Raw genomic sequence first — 13,715 nt, 5'->3', positions numbered from 1 at the left:
TGGTAATAAGACCAATATAATAATGGCTGAGCAAACTTCATGTCCATGTACACAAATCACTGGGTTAACCATTATCAAATAGGAGCCTGTGACTGCAGTCTAGCACAAGGTTATAATCGTTAACAAAAACGAATGAAATAACAAAAACTAGGTGGTAAAAAACATTGTCGTTAACTGAAATAAAAATAAAAACGAGGCATTACAAAAAAACGATAACTAAACTAAAAGTTTGTTTGCAAAACTAAAATATAATGAAATGATTGATTAAATGTCTTTAGTTTTCGTCTTTGTCAATGTCTTTCATAGAGCAAATAACATTATATCTTTCAGAGTTGACATTTCCCGTAGACATATAGTTTCTGACTCAACACAACATAGTCCGTGCCCCACGCATGGCATCATGGCGGTACCGAAAGTCTGAAGAAAGCGGCAGAGTCCTATTTGATTGTGACTGTCAGATAAAAGCAAATGCCTTTCAGTGGAAGGCGGTAAAATATGTGGACAATTTATTACAGGGAAAAATCCCATGAATTTGAAAGTACATTTGAGAAGCGCGCACAAGGAGGCTAAACTAGCTTACCTTAACAAGGTAAAGGAGAACGCAAAGCCCCCCTTTCCCCGAAACAGAAGCTAACCCTGGTAACGTTACGGCATGGATGTACGGGTACAGGGCCAGGCAGCATAACGGAGACAACCGCAGGACAGAGAACACTATAGGAGGGCTTTCACCGGCAACCCGATAGCTGCTGGTTAGTAAATACGCAGGAACACCACAAGCTGGAGGAAGCGTGGGTTATTATGTCTATTAATACTGGGATGTCTACACAACCGTGAGTCAACTGACTTCAAAAAGTTCACCACTTTACTCAACCAAAGTTCAAAACACCTGTTTATGTATGTCTTCTTTAGTCTGTTGGCTAGTTAGGTTTTTTCCTGGAATACATCACTTACACACTTTGCACTTATTGCTGCGTCTTGTGTAGACTGTTTAGCTACATTATCTGTGCTCATCATCATATGTACATTGTTTGTACTGGTGTTATTGTTGAATACATTGTGAATACATGTTTCTAAAATTGTATGATGTTTTTGTTGAGTTATTATTATACAATACTTTTTCTGACCTTTTTGAATCCCCCGACAAATAACCCATATTACAAAAAAAGACTAAAACTAATAAAAACTAAACTAAAACTAAGTATTTTCAAAAAATTAAAACTAAACTAAACTAGCAAACCCGCTTTGAAAACCAAAACTAAACTGAATTTGAAAACAAAAAGTCAAAACGAAATAAAAATAAAAACTAATGAAAAATGCAAAACTATAATAACCTTGGTCTAGCAATACAAATACTTGGTAACTACTGTATCATGGATGACAAACTTTATTTATAAAAAGATAAACCTAAAAGCCAAAGAAGAAGAGTTAATGTTGAAAGGGTTTTATACTTCTTTTTCTGATTCCGTTTTAACATTTGCAGATATATATATATATATATATATATATATATATATATATATATATATATATATATTTGAAACCAACAGATCTGCACATATATATATATATATGTGCAGATCTGTTGGTTTCGAAAATCTGGAAAATTGTGAATGTGTACCTTAAAGTTGCTGGCATAAATTGGTGTAAAAGTTTGAGTTTAAGTTGACACAAGTGATAAAGTTTGAGTTGACACAAGTGATGAAGTTTGAGTTGACACAATTGATGAAGTTTGAGTTGACACAAGTGATACAAGATCTTATTGGACTCCTTCATATAGTGAATTTAATTTTCTTCCATCAAGGCATAGGTTTATCCTCCCTCAAACAGATACATGAGGTTTTTTATTCCATCAGCTATTGGCTTTTTAAACAAAATATGATTTGGCCTGTTACTAGCTGTTTCCTTCACTTATTTACTGTCACCAGCGGGTGTGAGGACTCTTTTGCCAACATACATCTCTGAATTTCAGAATGAGTTATCAAAAATAATAATGTTTTATGTTTTTTTTAAACATAAACAGTATTAAGCAAGAGAGAGCAGAACAATTATCACAGTTACATTTTCTTTAAGACAAGTCACAAAATATCATCCCCACACACTCTTGTACCCCTTTGAGGCTTGAAAAAATCATACCAGAGGTCGTTGTCTGCATGTTGTATCACCTGATGTGTGTAACATCACCAACTGACCTCAATGACAAACGCAATAAAGCATTTTACTAACAGATCTGTGATTGAAATGTGATTATATCCCCATTCATCACTCATGTGAAAGGTTTATTCAAGGGGAGGATACGTCTTATATAATGGACATGATTCATAACGACAGACAATACGCATTCAGCTCAAGAATGATGGTGCTTGTGTGAAGCAAATGGCCCAGTTCAAACACTGACACTGGAATTAAACTAGTTTGTAGATGTGTCATAAATCTCTAAGACAACGTATGTGGTGACATTGTATCCACATTTCACACTCAGGACTTCAGTGGCGCCAAATACCTGGTTATCATTCACCCTGTAAAGCAATTAACTCGTTATTGGCTGTGTTTACAGAAGCTTGGGTGTGAAGGAATTCCCCTGGAAATGGTGATTACTGCCTGATCTGGAAATCATTTGAAGAGGAACCAACACTTCAGTTCAGTTGTCTTGCAATGTGATTTGTCTTGCCTAAGTTGCCATTTCATACAACATTTCATGTGTGGCTTCAGCCTGCATAGCGTCCCACTGGGAAAGCAGTACAAACACAGCAATTACAACTGTTGTAGAGAATCAACATTACAGACCATAGTCCCCACCATGTCAGCAGTGCTAGAGGTTATTGTGTTCCCAGGCTTAATTTTTCCTAAACCGTTGCTAAACTAAGCTGTAAAACATTTGGTCACGAAGATTTTTAACTTAAAAACAACCTACAGTGTCTTGTGAAATGTCCCTCTCTGGGCTTTGTCTTATTACAATAACTCCTGCAAAGCTTGTGAAAATAATGTTCCCTGAAGGTGCTTTATGGCGGCAAACCTTTTTTTAGTTATTTCCTGAAATCATCAAATCGTATAACCACAGTTGATTGGTTTAATGTAATCATTCACTGTGGTGAATAACTGCATATCTGCAATGGTTTTTATAAAGAACAATCTGTTGAGTTCTCCTTGAAAGATCCAAGACTTTTAGTGTGTGAGAGAAGGAGAGAAGACAAGTTTATGAATCAAGTCCGTCAAACAAAGCAGAGTGAAACTGTCATTGCAGGCCGACTATTGTCATACAGCAATCATCTTGCTGCATGTTATTTTCCTGGTGGGTGGTCCCCGCTCTGCTAGCTGTGGAAACTGAATTAGCACCCAGCCAACTTTGCCTGCGATCTGGAAACATTCTTTACCTTCCAGAAATGAGCCTAATATAGAGCTGTAATAAAACACCTCCAGCCTCTGGCGTGTTGTTTTACCAAATAACATCTAACTGGCCATTACTCCCCATTAAGGCTAATGTTCACACTAATTAGGATAATTCCATAAAAGGCTCTGTGTTTAGACCAAACTGTGGACAAGCATTAACTTAATGACAAGACTGACCAATCTAAAACGCTGCCAGTGTGCCCTTTTTTCAAGCAGGCTATTAGTCTGCAGCCGTTTGGATATTGCAGTGTTGAGAAGCGCTCTCTCCGTGGTATTGCCTGCAGTTGAGCTGGTTATGAGGTCATTTTACACTTCATTTCTCTTCATAATGTAACAGACAATTCAATTGGTTTCAAGCGATAATGATGCTAGGGTAAGCAGTGGGAATATTTAATTAATGTCAGGATTCTGCTGAAGTGATAAGACCATGACAACTGTTACTCCACTGAGTCAGATCTCTTTAAAGCTGCACTAGTTAATATTTTCTAATTAATATATGCAATGTGAAAGTGGGTCACTTGTAGTGATGAACCCACAGAGAACCCATTTATGCAGTTCCCCTCGCCTTGACGGAGCGTTTAAGCCTCTTTCAGGTCATCGTTTAGCTGATGGACATAGTGGAGCATTTAGCAGCTAAAGAGGTGGATATTTCCCTAAGAAGTTAGATGAAAAACAGAGCTAAAAGAGAGAGAATACTGAATTAGTCAGGTGGCCAGAAACAGAACTTTAAATAAATGTTGCTACATGTGTGCTGGATGTGTAAATAGGCAACTGCGTGCTAGCATGCTAGCAACATGCAATAATAACATTATATTGCATGCGGACTGTCCTCCCCCATCAAAAGTAACCGTATAGGTTGTTTGTTCAAGCAGTTTGTTACGACCCATACTTACGGTGGCGAGTGAGTGTAGTTATGACGGAAGCAAAGGAAGAAGTCAGGTGAAGTAGTATAAAGAGCACCAAAGTCTGCTTCGGGAGGAGGCCAGGGTGGATGGATGTGTCAAACAAACACAGGACTTTTACCTAGGACACCGCTGTTCATGTCCTGTGTGAAACCAAAAGTCAACATTGACTTATTACCTACATAAATTAACTTAAATAATGTACTGAACTTACGTCGCGTACGTATCCTAACCTACGGACGTGAGGTTACATGAAAAACCTATTCATTTTAATCCAAACCATGATCTGTTTTGTAGAAGTAGTTTTGTTTCAATTCACGTCAACCATGTGTTCTAAAACTGCACGTTTTTTTTTTACTTGTAGTTTTGTCTACTTTGACTAATTTAATTAAATTAAAATAGACCAGAATCACTGTAGCTGATCTGTTTTCACAGATCTCAAAGCTGTAGTGAACAACGTTTTGATATTAATGAACATCCGTTACATTCAAGCCATTGCCAAATGAGTTGCTACAAAGCTAATGAAGACTATCAGCTCCAAACAACTCTCTCTGTATTTCTCAGTATGACTATGTTCAGAAGATTGGTGACTTACCTCTTCTGAAGAGTCCATCATGTTTTTTTAATCCTCCGTGTTCTCCTTAGCTACTAGCAACTCTGTGGGGGAGGGGGGGGCAGGGCGCGATCACGGAAGGCTTGTATCATGTGGACGCGCCATATATATTCTTGTCATTACTTAGAATTCCTCATGGGGGGTGACAGAAACTACGCACTATAGATTTAACAATTACTCTGGTGAGTGTGTTGTCATGATTGAGAGAAATTATCCCAAACTATGAGAATAAGTTACAAGTTATTAAAGCTGAATTATCCTGTAACTTAACATCTTCTTTGGCAGCTCAGAGTGAAATCAGTCAGGGGTATCCCTAAATGATTTCACTCTGCCCGAAATCCTCTCGAGCGATGTCGAGTGACACTGAACAAATTCCCGAGGACATGTTTTGTCTGACTGAAACAGAAGAAAATAATTGACTGCAGTGGAGCAAAGAATGCTTTTAAAGCTGCTTGTTATTTTCCCCTCTTTCATCCAGTTCCCATGCAAAGTCTTTGAAATCCTTTTAGTAATCAAGACGATTTTCTCTGGATGTACCACACAGCTTCTCCCAAATGTTTAGAGCAGTTTAACACTGCAATTTTTTGTTTTCATAAGTGAGGCGGCATGGCTGTATAGAGAGCCAGCATACCGTATTAATTGTATTCTTGTGGGTACCGCTGATTGCCATTCTGCATTGCTGCTGATTAACACCGGCTCTGGAACAGCCGCTGTTGTCCCAGGTGCTCTGTGTTTGGGGAGAGAAAGCTTCCAACATTAAATACTTCACAGAGGAAGTCTCTCCCAGGGCCAAGGCTACGCAGCCAGACCACATTGAACCACTTTCTGTGTGCTTTTACTTCCTCTGCTTTGTGTTGTTAAATGTTAGGATTTGTGTAACAGTGATCACAGCGAGCAGCGAGCGAGGGCTGAAGTCACAAAATGAATTTGCAGGCTTACTCGGAGTTGAAATCACCAGGCAAGTCAGAACAATTAGCATTGTTTTCTTTAGCAGAGCATCCAGGGCTATTCAAGGCAAAGCCTGCTCCAGACATTTGTTTGGATCACTGCTGCGTAGCTTTCAACATGCAAGATTAACCTGAATTGTTGTCATCTGAGTGAATGGAAATTGGCGGATTAGTGCCATGTTGTTTAGACTGGAAGTGTCATATACAATAGACACAACAGTTGCTGCAGAGGAACAGATCCAGGGGAATAATGTGGCATTTCCGTCTCCTGCTGCATTACCACATTTTGATGATTTGTATAAATCTGCAGTCCTTCGGATCATTATTTCCACGCCTGCATTCTCTTCAACATGTTCCAACAGGCCTAATAAAATAAGTGTTATTATTTCTGACTGGACTCTTGAATGGTGGCCTGAGCCCACAGCACCCAGTTGTTTGTGTGTGTGTGTGTGTGTGTGTGTGTGTGTGTGTGTGTGTGTGTGTGTGTGTGTGTGTGTGTGTGTGTGTGTGTGTGTGTTCAGTAAGCAGTGTGGCCGGTCGAGGAGCTCCAAAACAGAGTTGATTAGCGCAATTGGAGTATTCAAGAACAGAGCAGCTGCTTTGATTCTGCCTGATTGCTGTTTGAAGGAAATGGCCGAGAGAGGCACTGTTCTGTCAGGAACTGTTTGGCAGACTCCCCTCCCCTCCCACACACACACACACACACACACACACACACACACTTACACACACACACACTACTTGCAGACCTCCCACTCGCATATTTTCACTACATATTCCTCGGCCTGCTCATTTCCACTGCTGCCATCTGAATATTAGCAGTGTGTCAAACTAACCATGAAATAATGAGAGTAATGCTTCTGACATTAGCGATGTGACTCATGCTGGCTCCGAGCACTCAGCAACCAAAATGGCACCCAGAAACTTGAACACACAAGTGGGGCTTTTGGAGCCGAGATGTACTGCACTGTTAGGACAAAACCAAATTGTTTCCGTTTCAGATGGGAAAGGGATACAAACATTTGGATGCTTGGCTTGGGTGTCTGGCAGTGACTGCTCGGTTGTCAGCGTGTAAATGACAAGCTTTGTGTTCTCATACGCTCCCTGAGCAATGAGCCGTCCGCGCCGAGCTGCAGCACAACCAGCTGCCTGCAGCCAGAGCAGCTGGAATGAATACAGCGGTGGCTGCATTTTCCGCCCAGGACCGGCTGATCTGTGTGCCAGCGAGGTTGAGTGATATCAGTCAGGGACTCGGGATAATTAAAACGATCACCTTCCAGGTCTGCAGGGTCTCTGCTCACTGGAAAGCCAGGTTTTTTTTTTTTTTCGCTTTCTTGCTGGCGCTAATTCTGAGGTGATGAATGCTATGTCCCCGATAAGCCTTTTCAAACGAAATGATCCAAGGACAAAATGCACAGAGGGTGAAATGAATCAGATTCGGCTGAATTCAGGTGTGGCTGCTTCAATTTCCCACTAACACAAGCCATCAAAGACACATGAATTCATATCCTGTGATGATTTAGTCACACAAAACTCCTGCCTGGCTGTTTTAGCAAACTGCCACAGACCGGCAGGACCAGGACAGTGTAGCCCTGCAGCTCCAGAACTGTATGTACTTTGTTCTGGCAGTCACTTACTGAGCTGAAACATTATTTCTCCTCCCATGCCAAGTCCACAGTAATGAATGTACATACATGCTGCTGTTTCCTTTACCTCCCCCGCTGCTGCTGAAACATGAATGACTCAAAAGCAGTTCAGGACATATTTCACAAAACTGTCTTCTCCCCTCAGAACCACTCAATCAAATGTCATTCGCGTAGCAGGGTAACATATGGGAAGGTAAATGCAGTGTTATTGTGTCATTTTGCACACTTATATTTGGAAATATAAGTGTGAAATATAAGTGTGCAAACCAACACAAAGCTTGCCACCATTTAGTAAAGAAAATGTCAGGGGAGGAAAGCAATTTTATACCACAGAACTGACAAAAACAATCATAACAATAGGAAAATGTTTTTCGTTTTTTTCTTTTAGGGTCAAGTAAGAAAAGCCTTCTTGTTCATATGCATTTGTTGTGAAAGGAGACGTTTAAAGGGTGATGAATTCTTGGACTACCATTAATCGGTCTTTCTACTTATTCACTTCTGCAACGACTCCTCTAAACATGGGGCCATTTCCAGCCCATTGCTAGCGACAGGAGGTATTGTTAGGTTAAATATGTCTTCCTCTGCACGCATACATACATGTCAGGCTCACAAGACTTGCCTCTAATTTACATCATTAGGCCTGAAATTATTACTTCCTTCAGTCATGGTGGGGAACACGATCTAGCAGCGAAAATGCAATTACCATGCCCAGAATGAAAAAACATCGGGCACATTGATGTCCATTCTTTGGTTGCTGACAGGATATTCAACTTGATAGAATTGTATGTTTTTGTCAATATATATTTTTTTTTACACTTACATGGCCAATTCTGACTGAAAAGCTGTGCTTAAAGACAGATCAATACGTTTGGACTGCAGGGCCCCCATTGGGGGCGGACCAGAGGTAAATGGGGGCAAGCCTGGAAAAGGGTTGGGTGGTGGGGGTAGGTTGGTGGGTGGTTGGTTGTGGAGAGGACGGGGGGGGCAACATCTGAGAGCAATCGCATCGTGTGACAAAATGCAGACATAACAGTCAGGCCGACACTTGTTACCAGCACATAAACACTTGCCTCAGTGAGATAGCAGGAGAGGACTCCAGCGGTGGAGGGCCTGTGTCCATCTGTCATTTATCAACTGCTAATTAACTGTTAATTTGCCAACCTTTGGGTTCAAGCATGCAGCCAATTCATCACGCTGAACAAACAGCGTGTCCTGCCGCTCCAGAGGGGTGGTCCATCAGACGGCGTGGCCGGGGCCGCCGCTGACGGCGTGAATCATCTGCTTCCTTTGTCCGGGCTGCACCGTGATCTTTCCAAAGATGGAGGTGAGCCTTGTAACAGGAAGCTGTAAAGAGCGATATTCTTGTGTTTTGTTGATTATTGTTACTCAACACGTTTAGAGTGCTGGGTATTTTTTTCCCCAAGCACATATCATAACATAGAGTTAGACTGATATATCGCTTTGCTGATGTACTGCAGCGTCAAGCTTATAGAATTGATGCCAAATGGATTATTCATGTTTTTTTTTTCAGTTTGTGTCTCAATGTGGACTTTTTGCACTTTTGGTCATTTATTGAGATCTGAATAAACTATTAAATGTCTTGTGCATTATTTCCCCAAAGTCAGCCTGACATATTGGAGATGATGAAACAAGAACGCCTGTAGTCTTGCTAGCTGTTGACAATGAATACTTGTGCTTACAGTGTTATTGTACATGTTAATATGCAAACACACTCATCATGCTGACAACATGAGTATGTGAACACTAAACACAGAGCAAGTTACATGTAGCATGCTTGTAATGCATGTTAACTTTAGTAAGTTAGCATGGTATACTAATATTTAGTATGTAATGTAAGTATAACATACTAGTGTTAATGTTGAAGATAATATTTAGATGCAAATATTTACTTTGATTTATTACACAGCTTTGTTGAATACTCCAAATCACACATTATTGATTTCTTTAGTACGTGTAATAAGCAGGATAATGTAGAGTGACTTTAGGAATCACCCTGTCGGGGTTTATTTCACAATAATGACCTGCTCACTCTCCATGATCCCTTACTTACGTCCCTGATCTGAACATGCAATCTTGCCGAGTGGTGCTTAGAGAAGAACCTGCTGCTCAACGTCAGCAAAACCAAGGCGCTGATTGTTGATTTTAGACACACACCCCTCCTGTAAGTCAACAGTTTTAGGTTCCTGGGAGTCAGCGTCACAGAGAACCTGACGTGTCCCCACCCTGGTATTCTCGTTAACTTTGTTCAGGGGAGCAATAGAAAGCATTCTGACTGGAAACGTTACAAACGTGCGTGGTTTGGGCTCGGCCCAGGACGGAATGGGCTCTGCAGAGGTGATTTAAACCGCCCAGAACATCACTGGTACCCATCCAGCGAGCATCAGTGATATCGTTGAGGTCGCATGTACGCAGCCCAAAGGATAATAAAGGAAAATAAACAGCCTGGTCACCTTGCTGATTCTGGCACGAGATACAGAAGTATCTGCTGCGACACCACCAGGCTACAGAGTCTGTGAGACACCTCAACTCATCCTCCACACTCCACACCATAAAATTACTATGTCCTTGTGCAGCATTACGGGACTACAACTGCCTTTTGCTGTACAACCCTGTGTTGTAGAATAAATGAACATTGAGCATATAAAGACACTGAAAAACCCGGACAAGATATCAGTAATTGACAACTTCAGTGTAATAACATCCATATTGGCCTTCAAATACCCTTATCAGTAAAAGACAAATCACTGTGCATGGTGGCAAAGACAACACATACTCACCACTTACAGTAAAAATGATAAGTGATGAAAAATGTCTCAGACTCCAGAGCCAAGTTGTTAAGTTATTCCGGTGAAAAGCTGTCAACGACGAAATATAATCTGTATTTTCCTGATCATTTCCTTGGCACAACAGGGTGTGTGTGTGTGTGTGTGTGTATGTGTGTGTGTGTGTGTGTGTGTGTGTGTGTGTGTGTGTGTGTGTGTGTGTGTGTGTGTGTGTGTGTGTGTGTGCGTACTGACAGCAGTGGCTGTTAGCAGATGGAAGTATCTACCACACTGAGGTGACAGCACACGCCAGAGCGGCGGAGGAAATGCCCCCATAAAGCATCACTGTTGACAGCTACGGCTCGGTCTGCCTGACACCCGACATGAAACTCTGCGCCTGGCCGGGTCACGTCTGCTAACACACACACACACATACACACACACACACAGATCAAACCACTCCACTGACGTGAGAGTAAATAGCTGGGACAACTCAACAGGTCAGCTCTTCACAAGCGCAGTACCAACACAAGAGTCCGGGCTTCAGTCTCAACAGGGAGGTTGGTATTAGCTGCATTACACATCATACTTGACAGCAGGCCAACAGTAACATTCTCATTTTCTCCACTGACAACAACAAGAGGGAGATTACACTCTTGCTTGTTGTGCAAATCGCAAATAATTTCAATAATGAAACCAATCTGTTGCTGTGCATGCTCCACTTAAGCACAATTGCTCTGAAACAGAATGCGTGGGGATAATCCATTTAAAATGAATCACAAATTCTATGATAAATCTTAAGCTAACTTAAATAGAGCAGCCCAATTAGGTTTATTTGAAATCCTAACTTCCCTGGCTAATCACCTCTCGAGCAAATAGAGCGGTTTGATTTCAGTCACAGTTGTTATTAGGGGAAGGAATGCCCAGAGATAGCAAACCTAAAGCTCACACACACACACACACACGCATGCACGCACCCATGCACACTCTCACACACACACACACACACACACACACACACACACACACGCACACTCCTCCAGAAATTACCCTCACTCAAGCATACAAGCAAAGCCTGGTGCCAAATGAGGTCGTTTTGCAGCAATTTCACTTCCTTCAGCAAATCTCTGAGGTACTTCTGAGAAAGGACAGACTGTTTACTAACAGGCTCTGATTGCATGTGTTAGTTTAAGAGGGAGAGGAGATGCACACCTGTCTCTCTCCCACACACACACACACACACACACACACACACACACACACACACACACACACACACCTGAAACAATGCAGCCGTTATTAAATTATCTTTATTGTGAATGACATGAATTCTCGCTGTGTGACAGTGGATGAAACGGCTGCTTTATCCGCTCCGTCCAAGGATGTTGTGACCATTTGTACACATCGCTAAGAAAAGTGATGCACTGTAATTGGTAAGTGTTACATAAGGTGAAGGCGGTGGGTCCTTGTTTGCTTCTGCCTCGCATTGCTATTTGATGATTAACGTCTGCATAAGTAATTAATCCGTGTTACATAGCATATTTGTGAAACAGGTAAATGAAGCCTCTTTTTCCAATTTGGCTAACATATTTGTATTAGGATTAAAGCGGCTGCTGAAATACTGCCCCAGTGTGCTCTCCCTGCAGCTGCGTGCTCCAGAGCTGGGGCCTGCTCAGTCTAATGTGCTCTGATGGTCCCACCAGAGGATTTCCTTACACCATCTCCCGGCCGCCGCTCGCTTGATCAGGCCCAGGCCTCAGTGCGCTCATTCATCCCGCGGCCCCCCCCGAGCAAATGTGTGTGTGTGTGTGTGGGTCGGCGTGTGAGAGCTCACCTCGGCGGTAATGACAGCCCACTGAAAGGGGACCTGTGGTGAGCCCGAGCCGGCCAGATTTTTTCAAGATGCCTGCAATCAGGCGCTCAGGACCGTGTCATTGCTCTGCCCTTCGCGCTTGCACACACGCCGGTTGGAGCGCGCTGATGAGCGAGCTTTCCTCAGACTCCAACTTTGCCACGGTGAAAATATATGAGAGTGTGTGGCCTCGCTGATGGGGATTCAAAGTGAACATGTCCTCATTTTACTCCTAAATGCTTTGTGGCCACTTTGCAGAACTCCCATTTTGCATACTGTTCACATTCAGCCTAATCATAACTGAGAGCTGCTGGGTATTGCTTTTCTGAGCGTTCAAAGCTTTGAATACTAACAGTTGTAAACATCAAAACCATTAAATCTGCTCTACATAATCGGACTCCGGGCAACGGTGAAGCATATCTCTCTGAAGTATATTTTCTGTAACACATCATTTAAGGCCAAGTGTTCCCAACAGGTCATTAAAATCCCTATAAAAGGACAAAACTGCAAATGTTTGTGCCACAGGCTGGAAAAACAGCATTCAATCACAGCACTTTAATTTTAATCATTCGTGTTTCCTTTGCCCACGCTTTGAAACCGAAGAAACGCAAAATAAACACGCCGCTCCTGGTAAAGAAAACACGGACGAATTTACCCCCCCTTTGTCTTTCTGCCGGGTTTGTCCCGCGTTTTCCCCCTGCAGCATCACACACACACTCCCCCGCACGTACAGATCAGGTATGGAAATAGTGCCTACGATTTACATGAAATGAAACAAATTTACACTTGTACTTTTTGCACACATGTTAATAATATTTGCACCATTTCCCCGGGTCTGCCATGTGAGGTGTTGCTGCGAGACTCTGGCCATGTGTGGACACTGTGCAGGCCGCTCTGCCGCCCGGGCGCTCTGCAGCCCTCTCTGTGTTATCACAGCTGTAAGTTTGCTAGCCAGGGGGAAATTTGTCTGCAATTCACCTGAATTAGAAGCGCTAACCCAGCTCTCCCGTGGCACGGCGTAATGGTTTGTTTATTTTTGAGGTTTTGCTTTTAGCAAATCATTCCTTATCTGTCATTTGCTTATTGTCCCGTTGAGAGGGGTTGCGGGGAGGAGGTGCCGCCACATGCCCCCGGAAAGTCCCACCTTCAGTTAAACAGTCCAACGTTGTGCAGGTAACACATCCGTCTAAGTGCCTGCACGATGTGTTCTCTGCTCCACTCACTCTGGCCTTTTGTGTATCTGCCTGGTATAGGATTTCCAACAACGAGAGACTTTGAACAAATGCCACAGTTATTCCAAATGAAAGATTCAAAATGGCTATAAATAGCCCTTGATTATAAAGAGTTTCTCTGCTCATGCTGACTGCAGTACACATTGTTTTACTCGCTCTGTAATCAGCGAGGCGGGCTCTCAGTAAGCCACATGAATGAGGCCAACAAGATGTAAATTATCACATGATTGTCCATAAATCATGTCATATGGTGCACAAATATGGTAATGTGGGAACATCTCAACTCAAATGCTACATTTTCTTCAGACATCTCAAATGACCATGGGATAATGTTATGTTTATCAATTTTCCAT

This window comes from Perca flavescens, chromosome 4 (assembly GCF_004354835.1).
Source record: "Perca flavescens isolate YP-PL-M2 chromosome 4, PFLA_1.0, whole genome shotgun sequence".
In the NCBI taxonomy this organism is placed as follows: Eukaryota; Metazoa; Chordata; class Actinopteri; order Perciformes; family Percidae; genus Perca; species Perca flavescens.
This window is presented reverse-complemented; position numbering follows the sequence as displayed.